The sequence below is a fragment of the Schistocerca serialis genome, chromosome 2 (genome assembly GCF_023864345.2).
Source record: "Schistocerca serialis cubense isolate TAMUIC-IGC-003099 chromosome 2, iqSchSeri2.2, whole genome shotgun sequence".
NCBI classification, from domain to species: domain Eukaryota; kingdom Metazoa; phylum Arthropoda; class Insecta; order Orthoptera; family Acrididae; genus Schistocerca; species Schistocerca serialis.
Genome location: NC_064639.1, coordinates 374,619,604 through 374,640,561, shown reverse-complemented (window position 1 = coordinate 374,640,561; position 20,958 = coordinate 374,619,604).

Genomic DNA, 20,958 nt, shown 5'->3' with positions numbered 1-20,958 from the left:
GAGCGACGCCACTGCCCACTGGATGGCTGGAAACGAGTGATTTCGAGTGATGATCCACACTATACGCTGTGGCAATCCGATGGAACAGTATGAGTTTGGGGAATGTCTAGAGAACGTTACCTGCCGTCATGCGCAGTTCCGGCAGTGAAGTACAGAGGAGATGGTGTTACAGTATGGAGTGTTTTTTATGGTTAGGGTGTGGTCTCATTACTGCGCTTAAGAGAACGCTAATTGCGGAAGGATGTGAATTCATTTGACAACATTTAGCGCTGCATGCAATAGACGAAAAGTTTGGACAAGATGATTGTATCAGCATTACAATGCACCCTGTCATAAAGCATATGTGAGGCACTATTTTGCTGGCAATAATATTCCTGAAATGGACTGACTTGCCCAGAATCCCGACCTGAACCGAATGTAATACGTTTGGGTTGAGCCAAAACGCCGACCTCATTTCAGACCCGGGTGTCGAGCATCATTATCTTCCCTACTTTGGGCTTCTGAGGAAGAATGGTTTGCCACTCCTCTACATACATTCGGACACCTCATTAATAATGTCCACATCAGAATTCAAGCCGTCATTACGACGATGGGGAACACACTCCATATTAATGCCCACTAATAGGTGTCTGGATGATTTCCATCAGACCATGTAGGAACTCCAATGATATTAAGTATTGATGGAGAAATAAAAGAGAATCTGGTTAATAGAATAAAATTGTACAAAGAGAAACGTGGATATAATACACCAAATGAAAGAGCAACTCAAACAGTTTTTGTTACAATTATTCAGTGTCAACACCGATCAGACATCGAGTCGATGGGCGAGTTGTTCCGGAAACTTGATCAGTGTGTCAGGAGTAACTGTTACAATAACACTGTTTCTAAAGTCGGACAGAGCAGATGGTGTGGTATCAACGTCCGATACCACACTTGTTAGGGGTTGCAGTAATCGACCGCGGTCCGAATTAGTATCGCTGGACCCGCGAGTCGCGGCTAGCGCCGCTCCGCGGCTTGTATCAAGTTTCTAGCGAGCCCTCGTCCACTCTTGCTTTGTACGTCAAGTAGTAAGGTAGCATAGCCTTCAGCTGATAGGAAGCAAGCTCTAACAAGGCGCTTAGTAACTCATGGCCTAAGTGAGGCCTCAGTAGCTATCTGTTTATAATTGTATGTATGCAGCCAAGAAGAATCCTGTACAACCATTTAAGTACAATATATATTATTTTTTACCAACGACTTCTAATTATTTTAGTCGTTGCAAATACAGACCATGCAGTCAGCACCTTATCGACGTTACTGACAAACCTGCTGTGATTTATATGTTTCTGTTTAGCATTGGCCACCAGTCAACATAGGCGACGAATCGTTCATCGTCATCATAACAGCTGGTATCGGAGGCACAAACACATGATCGCGTCAGATCGTGTGTGAGCGTGGAGGTCATGCATAAAATGCTGTGTCAACTGGCCCTTTACGCCCAGTCCACCGGCCGGATACAACGTCGTTTAACCAGTCGCGTACTGAGTTACGCCAGCGAGGCGGCGCACTATCTTGCTCCCAAATAAAGATGTGTTGTTCAGCTTCTTCCCATTGAGGCACGGGCCATAGCTGTAGCGCATCAAGATAAGAAACATCAGTTACAGTTGATTCACCCAAAAAGAAAGGCCCATAAACTTTCCGCGGGGATATTTCTTGGCGTTAAGCGTGAAGGACTCGCACTCGTGCAACATGTTTTTCAGTCACTAATTTGTCATTCTATACTCTTCCTATTGCGCACAGGTATACAAACAAAACTGTTTGAGTTGCTCTTTCATTTGGTGTATTATTTACAATTGTAAGTGGAACGTAATAAATGCTACAACGCCTTAAAACAGGTACGTTCATTTTGAAACACCCTGTATTATAAGTTCATGACCGATTTATATAGTATTGCTACAAAAAACGTTGTGTACATGCACACTTGAAAATACTTGAGATTTCGTTCTTGCTACGGAAAAGAGTAAAGGAACTAGCTATTAAAAGGAATGTAGTTCTCCGTATTCATGAAGTTTAAGAAGCAGGAACGTAATGAAATGCTGTGTGACCGAAGGATACCATAAACTGAATAAAGAGATCACTACTAAATGAAAATATGCAACAAATGCAATGTAAAAAATTCTCGGAATCTCAACGGAAGACAGAATTTTGGATGAAAATGCAGTTCTTTCAGCGCAAGTTCCAATTTAGGTAACGCACTTTATCCACTTTCACATGAGCAGATTGTGTCTCTAAGGTCCGACGAACTTTATCCACAGTTTTTCACATGAGTAGGTTACGCCTCTAAGGTCCGATTCGGGAAGTTTGCAGAATACCCACAATCTCTCAATCGGGCTCAAAACGTTTAGTGGAAGTCAGAGGATGCCAATCTGGTGAATAAGATGGACGTTGTGATGTCGTAAGTAAATACGTACCTTACCGAGGAGTCTTTCTGTGAGCATCCCAACATCACCATAGCATTTATTTATTGTTTTGTTTATTTCTTTTAAGTAATTATATTTGTACGCCCGTTAATGTTGCGCAGGGAGGATACCAGCGAAACTAACGTAGTTTAAGATATAAATTCCATATCATACGTTATTCATGAAAACTGCTCAGATATAGTATGCATACAGTATTGTTAGTGGTTAAAAGCGATTTTATTGAAATTCGTCGCTCAACACATCGATATGACTGAAATACATTAGTGTCCGCTTTTCAGTTAGCAGCGAGACGCTAGCTGCATTTCTTAGCACACAAGAAGAAAGACAGTTTGGGTGAGCGGTCTTTTACAGGGTGTTTAACAACTTTCTGCACATCTTGCGGTTGCGAGCGCCGGCTGCTAACTTCAACCGTCCACACGTCACAAGCTCGTGGTCGAGGAAAGTTAATACGTGGTGGCCGAAACAAAACAAGACTGGCCCGACAAGCGGTTTCGTGACAGCCTTTCATAAAGCGTGCAAAGCACTGCATCGATGTCAACGGTGGTCGTTTCCTGCATCTTCAAATGGCTCTGAGCACTACGAGACTTAACATCTGAGGTCATCAGTCCCCTAGAACTCAGAACTACCTAAACCTAACTAACCTAAGGACATCACACAGCCATGCCCGAGGCAAGATTCGAACCTGCGACCGTAGCGGTCGTTCGGTTCCAGACTGAAGCGTCTAGAACCGCTCGGCCACATCGGTCGGCCTCCAGGATCTTCTGTAAGCGCCAGTGCTAAGACAAGGGTAGTTTGTTTCGTGAAAGACTTCCTGTGGACGTTTTTTTGGTCACGCATCAAAAAGCCGATCATAGTTGGAAACTGTCTTTGTTACTTTACGCGTCTCGTTTTAGCAACCACTCCACGTTCTTATTCTTCATATAATTCTAGGAATGAGGTGTTCAAACTAACTCCGATTGTAGGCTTCACTGTTATGAACTGACAGTGTTGCACGGTGTTGGCACTAACACACTGAACTCGTTGCATTGCCCCTCATTGCATCGGAGCTGGAGTGCTGTATGTTCTGGTTTCCTAACAGGGCTCAAGTTACTCCAAGCATTTTCAACATTATACACTGTCTTGGTTAACCATAGATCACAAAGCCTATTCCTATAGTTCTCGTACATAAACACAAATCCTCGTAAATTTTTCTACTTTTTATTATGTTCATAAAAACACACTATAATAATTTGAAGATACAATGAAAATGGTACAACTCAAAACAAAAACAACTTTTTAATTATTATATGTTCTCGAAGAAACGGATACCACTGATGACCGTGCAGCTCCCCTAGAATGAAATGATAATTAAATCGTTACCCTAGCTGCAAAAAGGCGTTGATATACATCATTGGGGGCATATTGAAAATGTGTGCCCCGACCGGGACCTTAACCCAGGATCTCCTGTTTACATGGCAGAGGCTCTATCCATCTGAGCTAGGGTATAGATTTAATTATCATTTAATTTTAGAGAAGATGCACGTTCATCAATGGTATCTGTTCTTTCGAGAATAGATACAATCTTCATATGTAGTTAAAATATGGCTACCCGGCCATTGACCTTCTTCTGTGCGAACGTACGCGCTATGGCCCAACTCGTACAGGACTTGGTAGATTAATCTGTCACGAGTAATGAATGTGATGGGAAAACACATATTAGGCGTCTACGAATGTAGTGGTGTGGACATGTTGAGAATGTGGGTCTCACGGGGAGCGTGCAAGGGATAAGTCCCTGCAGGCGCACTATTCTGTGTGTCCTCAGTGGTTCAGATGGAAGCCGGCACGGTAGCTCAGCGTGTTCGGTCAGAGGGCTGCTTGATCTCTGTAATAAAAGGAAACTGAGTAAAAAGATCAACAACGAACTGCAACGGATGTCATGTGATGTCCGCTACGACCAAATACAAAAAGAAAGAGGGTTAGCAGCCCTCTGTAATAAAAAGCTGAGGTAATTGATCAACAACGAACTTAAACGGAAGTCTTACGACTTCCGCCCCGCACAGATGCAACGAACAAACGCGAACAAAATGAGATTTAAAGAAAAAAATATGGATAGAGCGTATGCCATGTAAGCAGGAGACCGTGGGTTCGAGTCCCGGTCGGGGCACACATTTTCAACATGTCCCCAATGATATATATCAACGTCTGGTTGTAGCTAGGGTATCAATTTAATTATTTCATCTAACAACTTTTTAAGTATTTTTTGCACTGTTGCAATTTTTATTGCTCGTTAACTGCAGTCTGTACACAGATTTATTCGATATTTTTTGCAGTAAGCTCGACGACATTCTCTGCAGTATCTGATTGTCATTTTTCTTTTTTTGGAAAGGCAAGTGGGACAAGAGCTCTCTTGTCAGTGGTAGGTTGTTCTTGATTTTTTGATGGGGACTCTTTAGTTAGCATGTCTTGCACGGGAACTCGAATATGTGTTTGTCGACTAGGATCTTCTAGCATCTTCGTCATCCAGGGTTTAGCGTGTTCTTCACCCTGGTGTATAAGAAATTCTTTTCTTGCCAATCTGTTGGCTCTTTGATGCTGATTATTGTAGGTATAGTAACCCAAGTATACACACAACCAATATTTATCTTGCCATAAAACGCATGCAGTTGCCATCTCCTCGTTTTCCGGCTACATGAATAGGTACGGCACAAATGGTCCAGCATGCATGCTCCAAATTTGGTAGCATTGTAATCCCCTATTATGTGTGGTTTCTTACTAATGTGGGCTGATCATGAGAGTTGGCAACAGACCAACTATTTAATCTGCGTTAAATGTATTCGCAACTGCGAATATGGACAACCATCAGCTGCATAATGGAATGACGAAAATGAAAATTTGTACCGTACCGGGAGTCGAGCCCGGATTTCCCGATTATCGCTAGCGGTCGCCTTACCCTTTTTTTCATTCCGTAGACCTCTTTCACTTCAGTCGTTGGCCCCTATCACCCATACTACCCCCAAAAACCCGCCTAACCTAGAAACAAAAATAAAGCTAGTGCCACCGCCACTTTCACCCTAAAGCTAACATGGACGGTTGTTTGCACCACTTCAAGCTCCGCCCACGAACAAAAATTAAATACGCCTCTGAACGTTTTATTAAAAAAAGAAAAGGATAAAGGAAGAGGTACAATACTTTACTATATTTTATTTGTTTTTCATTTTGTTGTTACGTTTTTATTTGTAATTCTTTTTTTCTTTTTTTTTTATCTTCTTCGGGTGTGTCCGCAACAGCCAGACGGCGGGATCTCCTGATCGTCTTCTCGTTCAGCGAGGGTGAAACACCCTATAATTACCGGTGATGTCTCTCATCAGTCCATCACGCGCTATATCTCAGTCTCCTCTCACACCCGGTACATCCCAACGGTCTGGAGGGCGAGTAAACAACGACCTCAAGTAATTCGCAAAGAGCGTACCATACGACTCTTTGCGTCGTAAAAGTGTAGTTGCTCGTTAAATAATGCCAGAAATCTAACAACCTGCAACGCTCTCACTAAAAAAGTACGTATGATAATGTCATACCCTTAACCCGCACTGTGGCTTTGTGGCGAGTAGCAGGGAAGTAAGGGACGTCGGGATGGATCAGCTCGGTGGGCTCTACGGACTGAGGCGTCCGTCGCAGCAACAATGCCAATATGCGCTTTGTGAGGAGCCAGCAGTCGGCAGCCGCACCATAAACGAAACGGTGCATGCCGGTGTCGACAGCGGCGCATCTGGGGCAGAGAGGGTCCTCGGCAAGATGTATCATGTGTAAACGCTGTCGGGAGGGGAATTTTTCAGTCGTTATCACATACCACAGCGCCATGACCGTGGTGGGAAGGAAAGGCGAGTGTTTGTTACTCCATGACCACCTCCAGCCAACCATCGGATGTCGGCGCTCAAACACATTAGCGGGCAGCGTCCGTTGAAAGTAGCGGTAGAAGTCCTTGGTTCTAGGATTTAGCGCGGTCGGCAAGACATCCAACAGATAACTCATGTCGACCAGATAAGTGCGAATGTGACACGGTGCTGGTGTGATATGATCAACAGGAATCGGCGGTCGGGGGGGGGATTGAGGCACCACTTCCTGAATCAGTGTACCACGGAGGGTGTCCTTGTCCGAAATACGTAGGCGATGCATCGTCCGCAGGAGTACGTTTATCATTCCAATGCCACCTGAATGTGTGGGCAACGTTAGCGTCTCGTAACGGTTCTTGAACACCCTACTCTCGATGACGAAATGACCTAAGGCTACCTGGAACTTGGCAGCTGCCGTAGCGGCCATTGGGAGAACGTGTGTGTAACGATTAAGTTTCGAAGCGAGGTAGATGTTGACAAAATGTACCCGCATGATCAAGTCAAGTGTTCAAAAGTTATGAAGACGAACTTGCGTGCGGATCACATTAAGTAGTCTGCGATACGTATCTCCTGCTGTAGCCGCAAGTTCCCATATAAGGTCACTCCCAGACACGTCATCGACGAGACTTTGGTAATGGGCACTGGCGTACTCATATGAAGTCCTCTGTCCACATCCATGTAGTGCGACTTTCGCAGTTTTTATACGGCTCCTGGCCACATCTCCGTAACGCTGAAACCACGCGGTCGCCATACATATATCTTCTGCCGATCTCACCAAGAAAACTACATCGTCCGCATAGGCACAACATTTAAAATGCACACCGCGGAGGCGAATGCCCTCCAAACGCTGTTGTAGACCATGAAGTGCTTGCTCGAGGGCGTCGACGAAGAGAAAAGCTAACAGAGGACATCCTTGTCGCACTGAGCGCTCAGAAGTGAACGGTGGCAAGCGCTAGACATTGACCAGGACTGTGGAAGGGGCTCCGTGGATGAGACGGAGAACCACAGTCCCATCTTCTCTAAGACAGCCTGCAAGAAATGGTGCTCAACTCGGTGAAGTTCGTGGTCTAGGTCAACTGCCACGAGCGACATGAGCGCCACCACACCTCTGTAAAAGCTGAACGCCTTGTGTATGTTACTGCCACCTCCCAGACATGTCTGATCGACATGGATGGTATCTTTGACAATAGTGAGGAGGCGAGCACGAAGAATGCTGGCGAACAGCTTGTAATCCGAATTCAATAATGTCAACAGTGGGAAGTCTTGCAGTCTGCACCCCCCGTTTCGTTTTGGCACAGGGATGATCATGTCCTCCAAAAATTCGGGGCGGACGCGTAAGTCCGGACCCAGGAGTTCGCAGCACATCTGCCGCCAAACTTCCCCCTTCAGGTCAGAAAAGATGCTATGAAATTAAAGCGGAAGACCATCAGGTCCAGGGGATTTGTTTCTCGCGCTCCGCGACAGGGCCATGCGCATTTCTTCCCACGTGACGGCCTCCAAAGAATGTAGCGTCGCCTTGCGCCATACCCGAAGATGGCAGGTCGTGCAGGAGGTCGTAAATGTCATTGTCACTCCGTTAATCTGCTAGATAGAGAGTGTGGTAATAATCTGTGAGGGCACGGGAGATGGCGTTGTTTGTCTCTGCGCGTTGCCCGTCCGCAGAAATAATTGCCGTGGTGAACCGTCTCTTACGATGTCTCCGTTCTCTGACGATGTGATAAAGAGAAGCACGTTCCTCTGGGATAGAATCTTGCAGTCTGCTCGAACCCGCGTGCCGTCCAATCTGTCAGTCGTGATCTGCAGAAGCCGTGCCTGTGTCCAGTGGACGGACATTTGGCGAAGGTTGTTGCGACGCTAGTTCTTGCAAGACCGTGTAGTAAAACTCAGAGGTCGATCGGAGCCGAAGCACCCTGTCTCGTCCATAAGCCATGAGCGTGCAGCGAAGAGCAGGTTTGGCGCAGTATGTCCACCATTGTGTCGTGGAATCATAGTATGACGCCGTCCCTCACATTTGTGCTAGGTAGCAGTGACGGCTACACGGCAAGAATCTTCTCGGAGAATGCTGACGTTAAGAGTCCAAGGTCTTCTACTACGGCTCCTCTGTTGTCGTGGCTGAGTCACGGCGAAGATGAAAGCCTGATGGTCGGTGAATGCAGTGGGCCACAGCTCAGCATCGACAGTTGCTGTCCGAAGACCTCGGAAGACATAAATCCTGTCCAGATTGCTGGCCGAGTGGCTGGTGAAGTATGTATATTCGCGTCGGTCACCGTGGCATGAAAGGCTGGACGTGGGACATGGTGAGGGATCTGATCCTCAAGGCGTAAGACGCTGTTAAACCCCCCGACCACCACCAGGTGCTCTGTAGCGCCTTGAAACAATGGAGCTACCTTAGTGAAGTAATAGAGCTTTCGCTCTCGATGCTTCGCAGTACTAGATGGGGCATACAGATTCACAAGGCGGACTGTGCCGATGGTGAGCGCAATGCCTCTCGCTGATGGCAAATACTGAATTTCCGTTGGTTCGATGCCATCGCGTAATAGTATGGCTGTACCACCACCACCGTCGGAAGTTGGTTTGACGTAAGACGCGTATTCATATACATCCAGGAGCAGATCAGGCCGTACATCTTGAAGAAACACGATATGAATGTCCACCGACCGAATCATGTCCTTTAACAACAGGATTTTGATCGTGGAACTAGTGCCGTTGACATTGACTGTACCTATCCAATACACCTGGGTCATTTGGTAGTACTATGCCGTATGTTGCAGCTATTTAAGCCAGTATGTGCCACGTCGTCCGTCCGACCGTCCCTGTCACCCGCACCATATATATTGTTGATCAGCTGAGACAAGATGTCCGTCCGACGATCCGCCGGCCGAGGGCATCTGGTCGTCACTCGAGACTGATACCATTCTTTCCATCTCCATCTCGGACGCTCAATCACCGAGCTGGAGGTGTGGTACGTTAGGCGACGCATGACGTTCATCCGATGTCTTAGCCGTAAAATCGCCATGGGACTCGTCGGTGAGCTGAGCATCGTCAACTTGGCTTTGTCCTTGGGCGGACGTTGCCAGCAGCGAACTAGGAACCATTGGTGTGGCCGCAGACGGATTTTCCTCATCCTCCTGCAACGTATCACCATCTCTCGAATCATTTCCTGCAGACAGCCTCCTCTTCCTTCGTCGCTTGGGTGACTTCTGCCTGCGGGAACGCGTGTCCGCGTCCTGTGAATCACGACAAACAGTAGGCACCTCCCACACCTCCGTGTCCGAGCTCGAATCGATTTTCTGGTGCTCTCCTTCCTCACTCGGCTGGGGTGCAGACGTGGTCGCTCCCGTCGAGCACGGCGACGTTTCCGATGGAGGCTGCGTCATCATGGTCGCGGAAACCGGGAGGGGGGGGGGGGGGGGGAGGGGGTCGGTAACTGGAAAGGAATAACGTCCGCGTCCGTCATGTTCCTCGCTGCCTCAACGTATGTAACAGGCAGAATTGTCGGTTGCGATGTAGGTGTCGTGTCTGCACGTGGTATCTGGACGAGGCGTCGCTGCAGGCATTCAGAGCGTACATGCCCTTCCTGTCCGCACCCTGAACAAGTCCGCAGTTGACGGTCATAAATGACGATCGCTCGATAGCCAGCAACGGTCACGTGCGATGGCATGTATTTGCGCAGTTCGATTCGCACCTGACGCACTCCATTCAGTACAGGATACGTCTCGAACGTATGCCACTTCTCTTCCACGTGACTGAGTACTTCCCCGTAAGGCCGCAGCGCGTTCACGACAAGCGTGACCGGAACTTCAAACGGCAGCTCGAAGATTCTTGTGTTCCGAAGGCCGTATCCTGGATGGTCGACAGTCACTACACCAACGTTGCCGTTCGAGTGGTGGAAACGATATCCATCGGAACGGCGAATAAGCCGTTCGCACGCTGCTCCATCGACACGTTTCAGGTAAACCGTGGTGGAGACGATCGAAAAATGTATACCGATAAGTTCCTGTGGATCGACGTGCATTACTTCACGCAGGAAACGCTTCACGTCGTATGCGTACTGGGCGTGGAACGTTAATTTAATCGTGGCCTTTCTATAAGAGAGCGCCATAGTGGTTCGAGGTGATCTGTTTACACTGCAATACCACTATCCGCGCGAGTGAACAACGGCCCGCTTGCGGAGCGCCGCACAGAGCCCCGTGCACGTCCGCTTCGCAACACGTCTGAGAGCCGACTGCCATAGGCTATCCATGCACGATCCATAGCCAGGCCCAAACTTCCATACGTTATGAACCAAGTGTCTACAACCTGTACTCGTATATCCATTACATGTATTCCCCGTACAGGTGAGCATTGTACTTGAAAGTCGCTCGTCCGTTGGCGGCAGATAAATACGGTATTGCAGAGCCTGCATGCATGCGTACAAGCATGTCCAAATGAACAGGCACTAAGGCGACTACAGCCGTTATGAAATACAATAAATATGTTAACAACTGCGAATACGGACAACCATCAGCTTTGCGATGAAATGGCGACAACGAAAATTTGTGCCGGATCTGGACTCTAACCCAGATTCCTCTACATCCATTCAGACACCTCACTGAAAGGGTTAAAGGAACATTGCATCGCAATTGGGAATAACACAGTATTTATCCGCCGACACTGGACGAGTGACTTTCAAGTAAATTGTATGGCCTGTAAGGGGTACATAATGGATGTACGAGTACAGGTTGTACACAGACGGTTGACGAGATATGAAAGTTTGGATGTGGCTGTGAGTCTTGCTCGGATAGCCTAGTGGTAAGACGACCGCTCATAATGGAATTCCGGGTTCTAGCCCCAGATTGGTACAAATTTTCATTAGAACTGTTGTATTACGCCTGCCTCCTCATCCCCAGCCCTTTCACTTAATGCTCTGTTACAACGTGTATGTGGTAGCAGTATGTAGAACGATGCTTCCAGCATGTTTTTCATTTGACAGATAGTGCAGGGCTTATCCTGTCTTGTATTCACCGGACCACGTTACGCATCACTGCAAGGTTATCGGATGTTACGCTTTTAATACGTGGTGGCAGCATATACACTGACGGAAAAAAATCGGAACACCAAGGAATTGTGCGACATAAACAAAAGATGGTAGGCGTGTTTCTACAGCTGAAAGATGATGCCTATTCACATTTCGCCCCAGTCGCAGTAGAGTAGTGCGAGTAGCGGCACTGTGAAGATGCAGATCAGGATTGTTTTAAATACACGCTGTACCGGTCATGAGCGTTAGATACCTTTGAGATTGGACGTGGTGAGTTGATGTTTGTCAATAACGCCTTTAAGACGAAATGACACCATTATCAACACCTCATTGAGTTTGAACGATGCTGTTTAATAGCAATACGAGAAGCTGGAAGTTTCTTCTGCGGTACTGTAGAAAGACTTGGCAGGAATGTAGCAACTGTGCATGGTTGCTGGTAGCGGTGGGCACGAGAATATACGGTCGGGAGAAGACCGGACTCCGGGCGGCTACGTGGCACCACCGAGAGGGAAGACCATCGTTTTCGACGTACGGCTTTGGCTCATCGTACTGCATCTGCAGCAGCAATTTGAGCAGCAGTTGTTACTACATGACGCAATGAACTATTACAAATCGGTTACTTCAAGGACAGCTCTCAGCCAGACGTCTTTAGCGTGCATTCCACTGGCTCCAAATCATCGCCATTTACGACTTCAGTGGTGGGTGAAGCGCCAGCTCATTGGAGGACAAGGTGGTCAGTTGAGCTTCATGATGAAACCTGGTCCTGCCTTGGTGTCACTGATGGCAGTGTGTTGATTGATAGGTCAGTTAAGGGCGTGGGGCCAACCTATCTGCATGCTAGACATTCTGGACCTACACCTGCGATTTCGTGTGACAGCAGGAGCTCTCTCACGATTATCCCGCGCACCCTATTGCAAATTCGTACACCAGTCTGATGATTCGACAGGTTATGCTGCCATTCATGAGCAGCATTCCACCGAGTGTTTTCCAACAGGAAAACGCTAGCCCACTTACCGCCTTTGTAACCCAATACGCTCTATAGAGTGTCGACATATTGGTTTGTCCTACTCGATCACCAGGTCTGTCTCCAATCGAGAACATATGGAACAACATCGAACGTCAACTCCAGTGTCGTCCACAAATAGCATTAACCGTCTCTGTACTGACCGGTCAGGTGCAACAGGCATGGAATCTCATCCCACAAACTGACATCTGACATATGTGCAACACAGTGCATGGGCGTCTGCACACTTGCATTCAACATTCCGGCGGCTACACCCGTTGTGAAAGTACCAGCATTTCAAATTGCAATGGCTTATGTAGCGCTTACACTAACCTGTGATCTTGAAATGGCCGGCCGGTGTGGCCGTGCGGTTCTAGGCTCTACAGTTTGGAACCGCGCGACCGCTACGGTCGCAGGTTCGAATCCTGCCTCGGGCATGGATGTGTGTGATGTCCTAAGGTTAGTTACGGTTAACTAGTTCTAAGTTCTAGGGGACTGATGCCCTTTAGATGTTAAGTCCCATAGTGCTCAGAGCCATCTTTTTGATCTTGAAATGTTAATAACTTAGATCTGCAACTAGACAAACGTATTCTCGAAATTTCATTACGCATTATTATTTTTTCGTGTTGCGATTTTTTTCCTGTCGGCTTAGTAGGAAAAGCAGATGTCAGGATTTGATCCGTAGGAGGAATCTTGAGGAAGTGTACTGTCATACATAAAAGAAAAGATTTAGAATTCACTTAGTCGACGGTTCCTGACTATTGCTCACCATTGTTGGACCCTCACCAGGTTCGATTAATGGAACAGATAGACAATATCCAACGAAGTGCGGCGCATTTCGTCGCGGGATAGTGTAGTAGACGCGAGGGCGGTGTGGAGAAGCTCAACAGACTCCAATGGCAGGGGCTACAAGAGAGGGGTTTTGCATCACAGAGTGGCGTACTACCGAGGTTCCGAGAGAGTACTTTCCGGGAAGCGTCGAGCAACATAGTACTTCTTCCCACATACGTCTCGCTAAATGAGGACAAAGAATAAATCGGGTGAAATTTCAGCTAATTCGGAGGTTTTCCGGCCAGTGTGACCGAGCGGTTCTAGGCGCTTCAGTCTGGAACCGCGCAACCGCTACGGTCGCAGGTTCGAATCCTGCCTCGGGCATGGATGTGTGTGATGTCCTTAGGTTAGTTAGGGTTAAGTAGTTCTAAGTTCTAGGGGACTGATGACCTAAGATGTTAAGTCCCATAGCGCTCAGAGCCATTTGAACCATTTTTGAATTCGGAGGTTTACCGACAGTCTTTCTTCTCATGAGCCACGCGCGAATTAAAACGTTTTCCACTACAAAACCTACAGCAACCAGTATGTACAATGAGGAGAGGAAAACAGTCTTGGTTGCGATTTGGAAATTACTGTTTATTTATTCATCAATGACGCTTATTTAGCCTAATCCAAGGTATCTTCAGATTGTCCTATAAATTCTGATAAGCAAGGTATGGACGTTATGGACATCGATGATGAAACATTCGCAAAATAAAGTGCCCTCGTCCTGTGCAAGAGAAACAGTCGGGGCAGATATATGCTCCCGTCAAATATTAAAAACATAATATCCAGTTACCTTGTCGGGACACGTAATGTGTATTGGTCGCAGGATGTAGACGACGCTTCCAGCATGTTTTCCATTTGACAGGTTGTACGGGGCTGATCCTGCCTTGTATTCACAGGACCACGAGGTTATCGTATGCTATACATTTTATACATGATGGGAGGATGTATTTGCCGCGATTATTTCTCTTGCACATGGCGAGGGCAATTTATTTTTGCGGGTACTTTATCGTCGACATCCAGAACTTGCTTACCAACATTTATCGGCCGATCTGCAGATTCTCTGAATTAGTCAAAATGCGCGTCATTGAGGAATAAATAAACAGTAATTTTAACATCGCAACCAAGTCTGTTTTCTCCTCCACTTACGCGAATTGAACAGGGAAGGGGGAGCTCTTATACTGGTACCAGAAGTACCCTCCGCTACACACACCGTAAGGCGGCTTGCGGACGATAACGCAGCTACAGAATACTACCTGCCCTGCCGGGCAGCGCATGCGCCGCCAGCCGTGCGGCAGAGTACCGGCTGGGCTGTCTTGCAGTGCGGGCGACCCGCATGTCCATGACCTAGTACACTGGCTATCGCTCGCCGACGCTGCTTTGTAAGCACCGATGTACTGTCAGACTGCTGCAAACGCAGATATCTGCAACGCCTCGCTGCAGTCCATCTCTGGCGCAAAGAGTTGCGTCAGTCACGATATTTGCAGCGAGACGGATCCCAATTTGTGCGACAGATTGCGGACAGAGTGCAGCCAGATAGGGCGGGTGCAGCTTAAAGTTTCCGACAATGGGAGACTCCAGACTTCAGTACGATGATTACCTACGTACGTACTGTTTGATCTAGTTGATGTATTGGGTGATTTTCCTCGATCATTGAGACGGAAGCTCACCTCCAATGCATTCGTAAGATATGACATGCAAATGGAATTAAAGGATTTACTGCCTCACTGTTGCATGCCCTGCCAGGCGGGTTGCCAGTAGAGAATGAACGTTGGCGAGAGACCCGAATAGTCCATGAATGTTATACTGTTCATATTCTATGCTAAATAGCCTCACGTGCGCAGATTTGTTTTACAAGTGCCTCGACTTGACATAAACCATGTACAGTAACACATGCAAGCGACACTGCAATATTTTAGTCTCTCATTCGCTACTACATAGTACGCTAGTTAAACACCAGGCGCTATCATCCTAATAAGAGCCTGTCTATAATCTGTATAGCACTGACATGAAATGTTACCTCCGATTTTTCGGAAGAAAGTTTGTTCAAATTAAAAGGACATCTCCACTCTTTTCCTCAACTTGCGGAAAGACTCGAAATAAAACAAGTTAATCATATACTAGAATACTCAAAAGGATCAGAACAACCTGAATTGCGTTCCGCCTGATTTGCACGCAGTCCACATCTCATAGCTGTCTTACAGATCCTCTAATCTCTTTGCGGTACAGTCGTTTGTCTGTACAAAACGGCAATCAGTCCACGTGTAAATTGATACCACGATCTTGCAAATAGCTAACTTAGCGCCCGCTGCTTCCTATATGACCTGGAGAGATTTTTTTTTGTTTAATCGAATTTTTATTTTGTTCACAAACTGCAACACCTTCTAAGCTTTCCACGTATTTGAGGCCATATAAAGGCCTATAAAGTAGAGTTCGTATTTGTGCTTTACATTCTGAACTCTTATTGTTAGCTAAAGGTTTTGTTTTGTGCCTGCATCTGTCAGTGTACAACACTCAGTATTTACGTTTATTAGTGTCATTTAGACGGGATACATGGAAGGTAGCAGTTTTTATAGTGTTATTAGGTCATTTTCACGTGTACTTAAACGTTTGTTTACATTATAAATACGAGGGATGATCAGTAGGTGTAGCTTACCGTAGGTTACTGTTTAATTCTTGCAAGAATAACATTCACTAGATATCCCCTAGCTGTTTACTGTAGGTCTCTGTTTCTTTTTTCTTTAGCATTCACTAGATAGCCCCTAGCAGGAAAATAAGCACCAGATCTAGCTTCTACCATACATTTTTTATCACTGTTGATTGTCCTTTCTACCAACTAGTGCTGCTGTTAACCTTATGCGGCAGTAGGTTTCCCTAAATTTCTTGTAGTAAATCACATATTAGCTAGATGGATAGGAACTGTGTCTGTTGTGTGCGGATGCAGGAGGAATTGGGCACTGTCCAAACGCAGCTGGAAGCTTTGTTGGCCACAGTCAACAGGCTCCAGAGTGCCACCTTGAGGTGTAGTGGAGATGGGTGCCTCTGCTGTACTAGATGTGCAGGGGGGATGTCACAGCTTTCTGTCACTGAGCCGACCTCAGGTGCGACTGAGCCGGCCGGCCCACTCTTACCTAAGTGTGGGTGGCGGACTGTGCCGAGGTCTCGAGCCTCAAGGCGAAGGATGCATGGGGGACGCAGGCTCCTGCCAAATCCCATACACTTTGCTAATAGATTCAGTGTGATATCTGATGCTGGAAGAGGGGGTGGAGGAGAGGGGGCTGAGTCGGATTAGAATGCACTTTGCACTTTCTGCCAGGATAGTGGCCACTCCTTCAGCGAGGTCCGGACAGGCAAGTGGGGACAGGGATTTGTTAGTTATTGAGAGCTCCAATGTTAGGCGGGTCATGGAGCCCCTCAGAAACATAGCGGCTAGGGCGTTCATTCGGTGTGCTTGCCGGGGGGCCTTTTCCGGGATGTGGAAGAGGCTCTTCCGGCGGCTATCGAGCTTGCGGGTTGCAGCCAGCTGCAGATTGTTGCACATGTCGGCACCAACGATGCCAGTCGTCGGGGTTCCGAGGAAATCCTTGGGTCCTTCCGACGGTTTGCTAAATTGGTGAAGTCGACTTCCATCTCTCGAGGAGCGGAAGCCAAGCTTAAGATTTGCAGTATCGTGCCCAGGGTGGACAGGGGTCCTCTGGTTTGGAGTCGAGTGGAGAATCTAAACCAGAGGCTACGTCGACTCTGTAACGAAAATGGTTGTAGATTCCTTGACCTACACTATGGGCTGGAAAGTTGGACGCACCTCTATAGATCAGAGATGCACTACACACATCGAGCGAGGTGGCGCAGTGGTTAGACACTGGACTCGCATTCGGGAGGACGACGGTTCCATCCCGCGTCCGGCCATCCTGATTTAGGTTTTCTGTGATTTCCCTAAATCAGTCCAGGCCAATGCCGGGATGGTTCCTCTGAAAGGGCACGGCCGACTTCCTTCCCCATCCTTCCCTAATCCGATGAGACCGATGACCACGCTGTCTGGTCTCTTTCCCCAAAAACAACCAACCAACCAACCACTACACACAGGAAGCAGCTACATGGGTAGCTCAGTACTTGTGGCGTGCACATGGTTTTTTTTTTTTTTTAGATTAGGGAAACAAACCATTGGCTTGAAAAATTACCAGTTCATGACACTGATGTGTGTGTGCCAACTGTAAAAATTTTTAGTTCCCCTAAACAGGTCATTCCAAAGGATTTAAATATGCTAAATCACATGTTAGTAAAATGTCGAAGTGTCTGTAGCAAGATCCTCCAGTTACTCTTCGATATAAACAGTAGTAATGCAAATATTGTATTAGGTACCGAAAGCTGGTTGAAACCAGACATAAATAGCAGTGAAATTTTGAAATCGGATTGGACAATGTTTAGGAAGGGTAGGAATGACGCTATGGAAGGTGGTGTGTTCATTGGAGTTAAAAGCTGTTTAAACGCAGTTGAGATCGATACTGGGTCGGACTGCGAAATAGTCTGGATAAAGCTGTCAATCAGACAAGGAGGGACCACCAGCATCCGCAACAAACGTCGCAGAACGTTTCAGGGAAAGTCTTGAGTACATAGGAAATAAATATCCGAATTAGCCATTAGCTATAGGTGGAGACTTTAACCTGGCATCCATTCACTGGGAAAATTACACGTTTATCACAGGGGCAGAAGCAAAGACTCGTGTGAAGTTATTGTAGGTACGCTCTCAACATACAACCTTGAGCAATTGGTTAGAAAACCAACTCGAGATGGGAACATATTAGATATCTTGGCGACAAACAGACCTGATCTTTTTGAGGAAGTTAATCTAGAACAAGGTATTAGGGACCATAATGTCATTGTGGCTTCTAAGTCATTAGAAGATAAAAAAAACCAAAGACATAGCGTAGAGTTTTCTTGTTTGGGAAAGCAAATAAAAGTGTCATTAATGAATATCTTCATAGTCAGCTCCAAGCATTCACGGCGGGACTCGAAGATATTGAGCATCCTTGGTCGGATTTTAAAGGTATTGTCCACCACGTGCTAGAGAAACATGTGCCTAGCAAAAGTATAGGGGAGGTAAAGGATCTACCTTGTTTCAACAAACATATTAGGAAGTTGCTGAGAAAGCAGAGAATTTTGCACAGTCGTTTTAAACGTAGTCACTGCCCCCGCTAACAAGCAGAAATTATGCGAAATGAGAGCAACTGTGAAAAGGTCAATGAGAGATTCTTTTAACGAATTTGAAAGCAATATTTTATCTGTAGATTCTAAAAATAACCCCAAAAAATATTGGTCGTACGTAAAATCTGTGAACGCTACAAATAATTCAATACCTTCTCTTGCTCACAGTAGCCTACGGGTAATGTAACGGATGATGGTAAACAAAAGGCCGAAATTCTAAACCTAGCTTTCAAAAACTCGTTTACGGTAGAGGACTGCAGCACCATTCCCCCTTTCAACTGTCGAACAAACGCAAGGATGGCTGACATAGTGTTTAGTGTATCTGGGATTGTAAAACAATTAAGATCCTTAGACGCCAGGAAGGCATCTGGCCCAGACAGTATCCTCGTAAGATTTTATGTTCATTATGCTACAAATATAGCACCATTCTTATCCATCATCTATCAGAGATCATTGGAACAGCGGAAAGTTCTACGGGACTGGAAGAAGGTCCAGGTCATAGCTATCTATAAAAAGGGTAGAAAATCGGATGCATATAAGTACCGGCCAATTTCACTGACATCGACTTATTGTAGAATCATGGAACATATTTTGCGTTCAGACATAATGGCCTTTCTAGACTCTGAGAAGCTCATCTGCAGAAACCAGCACGGTTTTAGGAAACAGCGGTCATGCGAGACACAGCTCCTTGTACATGATATACAACAGGCTCTAGATACCGGCTCCCAGGTTGATGTCATATTCCTCGATTTCGAAAGGCGTTCGTCTCAGTTCCGCACTGTCGCTTGCTCCAAAAAGTGCGCGATTACGGTCTATCCGATGACATATGCGAATGGATAGAAATTTTTCTAACAGACAGAGAGCAGTATGTCGTCCTGAATGGGGTGACTTCAACAGAAACAAGCGTAACACGAGGTGTGCCCAAGGGCAGAGTAATAGGTCCGCTGCTTTTTACGATTTACATAAACGATCTGGTTGATGGTATTGATGGCGACATTAGACTGTTTGCCGATGATGCTGTAGTCTACAGGAAAGTAGTATCACATGAAAGTTTTGAACAAATCAATGAGGATTTGCAGAAAATAAATGCATGGTGTAATGACTGGCAGTTATCTCTCAATATTAGTAAGTGTAACCTACTACGTATAATACAGCGAAAATCCCCATTAATGTATGAGTACAAAATAAATGCCCAGTCTTTGGAAGCGGTAACATTCGTCAAGTATCTGGGTGTGACTATTCGAAATATCTCAAATGGAACGATCAGATTACACAAGTAACGGGTAAGGTGAACTCTAGATTGTGGTTTATTGGTAGAATCCCGAAGCGATGCAGTCCTTTAACAAAGGAAATTGCTTACAACACTTTAGTTCGTCCAGTCTTAGAGTATTGTTCGTCTGTATGGGACCCTTACCAGTTGGGTCTGATTCAAGAGATTGAGAAGGTCCAAGGAAGAGCGGCAAGATTCGTGACTGGTACATTCAGCCATCGCGAAAGCGTTACGAATGTCATAGAAAGTTTGCAGTGGGACACATTTGCAGATAGACCACGCGCTAAACGAAAGGGGCGGCTCACTGAATTCCAAAATCCGATCTTCGCCGAGGATGTAGAGCATATTACCATCAACTTTCAAATCGAGCAATGACCACTATTCAATTATAAGGGATATTGGAGCTCCTACTGTGGCGTTCAGATAGTCGTTTTTCCCTTGCGCGATCCACGAGTGGAACAGGGGCGGGAGGGGGGGAGGGGCGGGAATATGACTTTGGCGCGAATAGTGCCCTCCGCCACACACCGCTTGGTGGCTAGCGGGGTATATGTGTAGATAAGCACGGTCTTTTCCGAATATGCTTCTGACCAAAAAGCGGTTCTGGTAGCTCGAGTGCAAAGTTTTTATTAATCATGTTTTTTACGTTCTGGTGGAGATATTTCCATAGCAACTTCCATCCTATAACAAATATTTCTTTATATCTAAGCGAGAAGTGAAATACAAGCTTCCATAAATTTTGCTTTAAATTTTCTTGATATAACAAAATATTTTCTTAAAAATTTTCATCTCATGTGGCACTCCCTTAGGGTTTGAATTTCCAGAAACACTGAAACATGTTTTTTTTTTTTTAATTTCTAACTGATAAGTCAAATACCAATTGTCATAGATGTAGTCTTAAAATCCTTTAGCAGTTCTTTAGTAATTATTTTGAAATAAACGTCACCCAATATTTTACCCCCTTAGTGGGTGAATTACCAAAAATGCTCAAACACGTATTTTTTATTTTCTGACTGAGAAACCAAATTCCAGTTTCCGTAGTTTTAGCGTAAAAATTCCCTTAATAGCGACATACTTTCAGAAAGCCATTCATCCCCTGTTTCACCCCCCTTAGGAGTGGAAGTTCGGACAGTCCAACGATGCATACAGTATAACATCCACACTCTCTCGGAACCTCAAGTTTCTGACCTTAACGATTTGGGCTGGACGGTGACCCTATTTCACCCCATTAGGGGTAGAATTTCCAGAAACAGTGAAACACGTATTTTTTCATCTCTGAAAAGCCAAATATCAATTTTCAAAGATTTCGCTTTAAAAATGCTTCC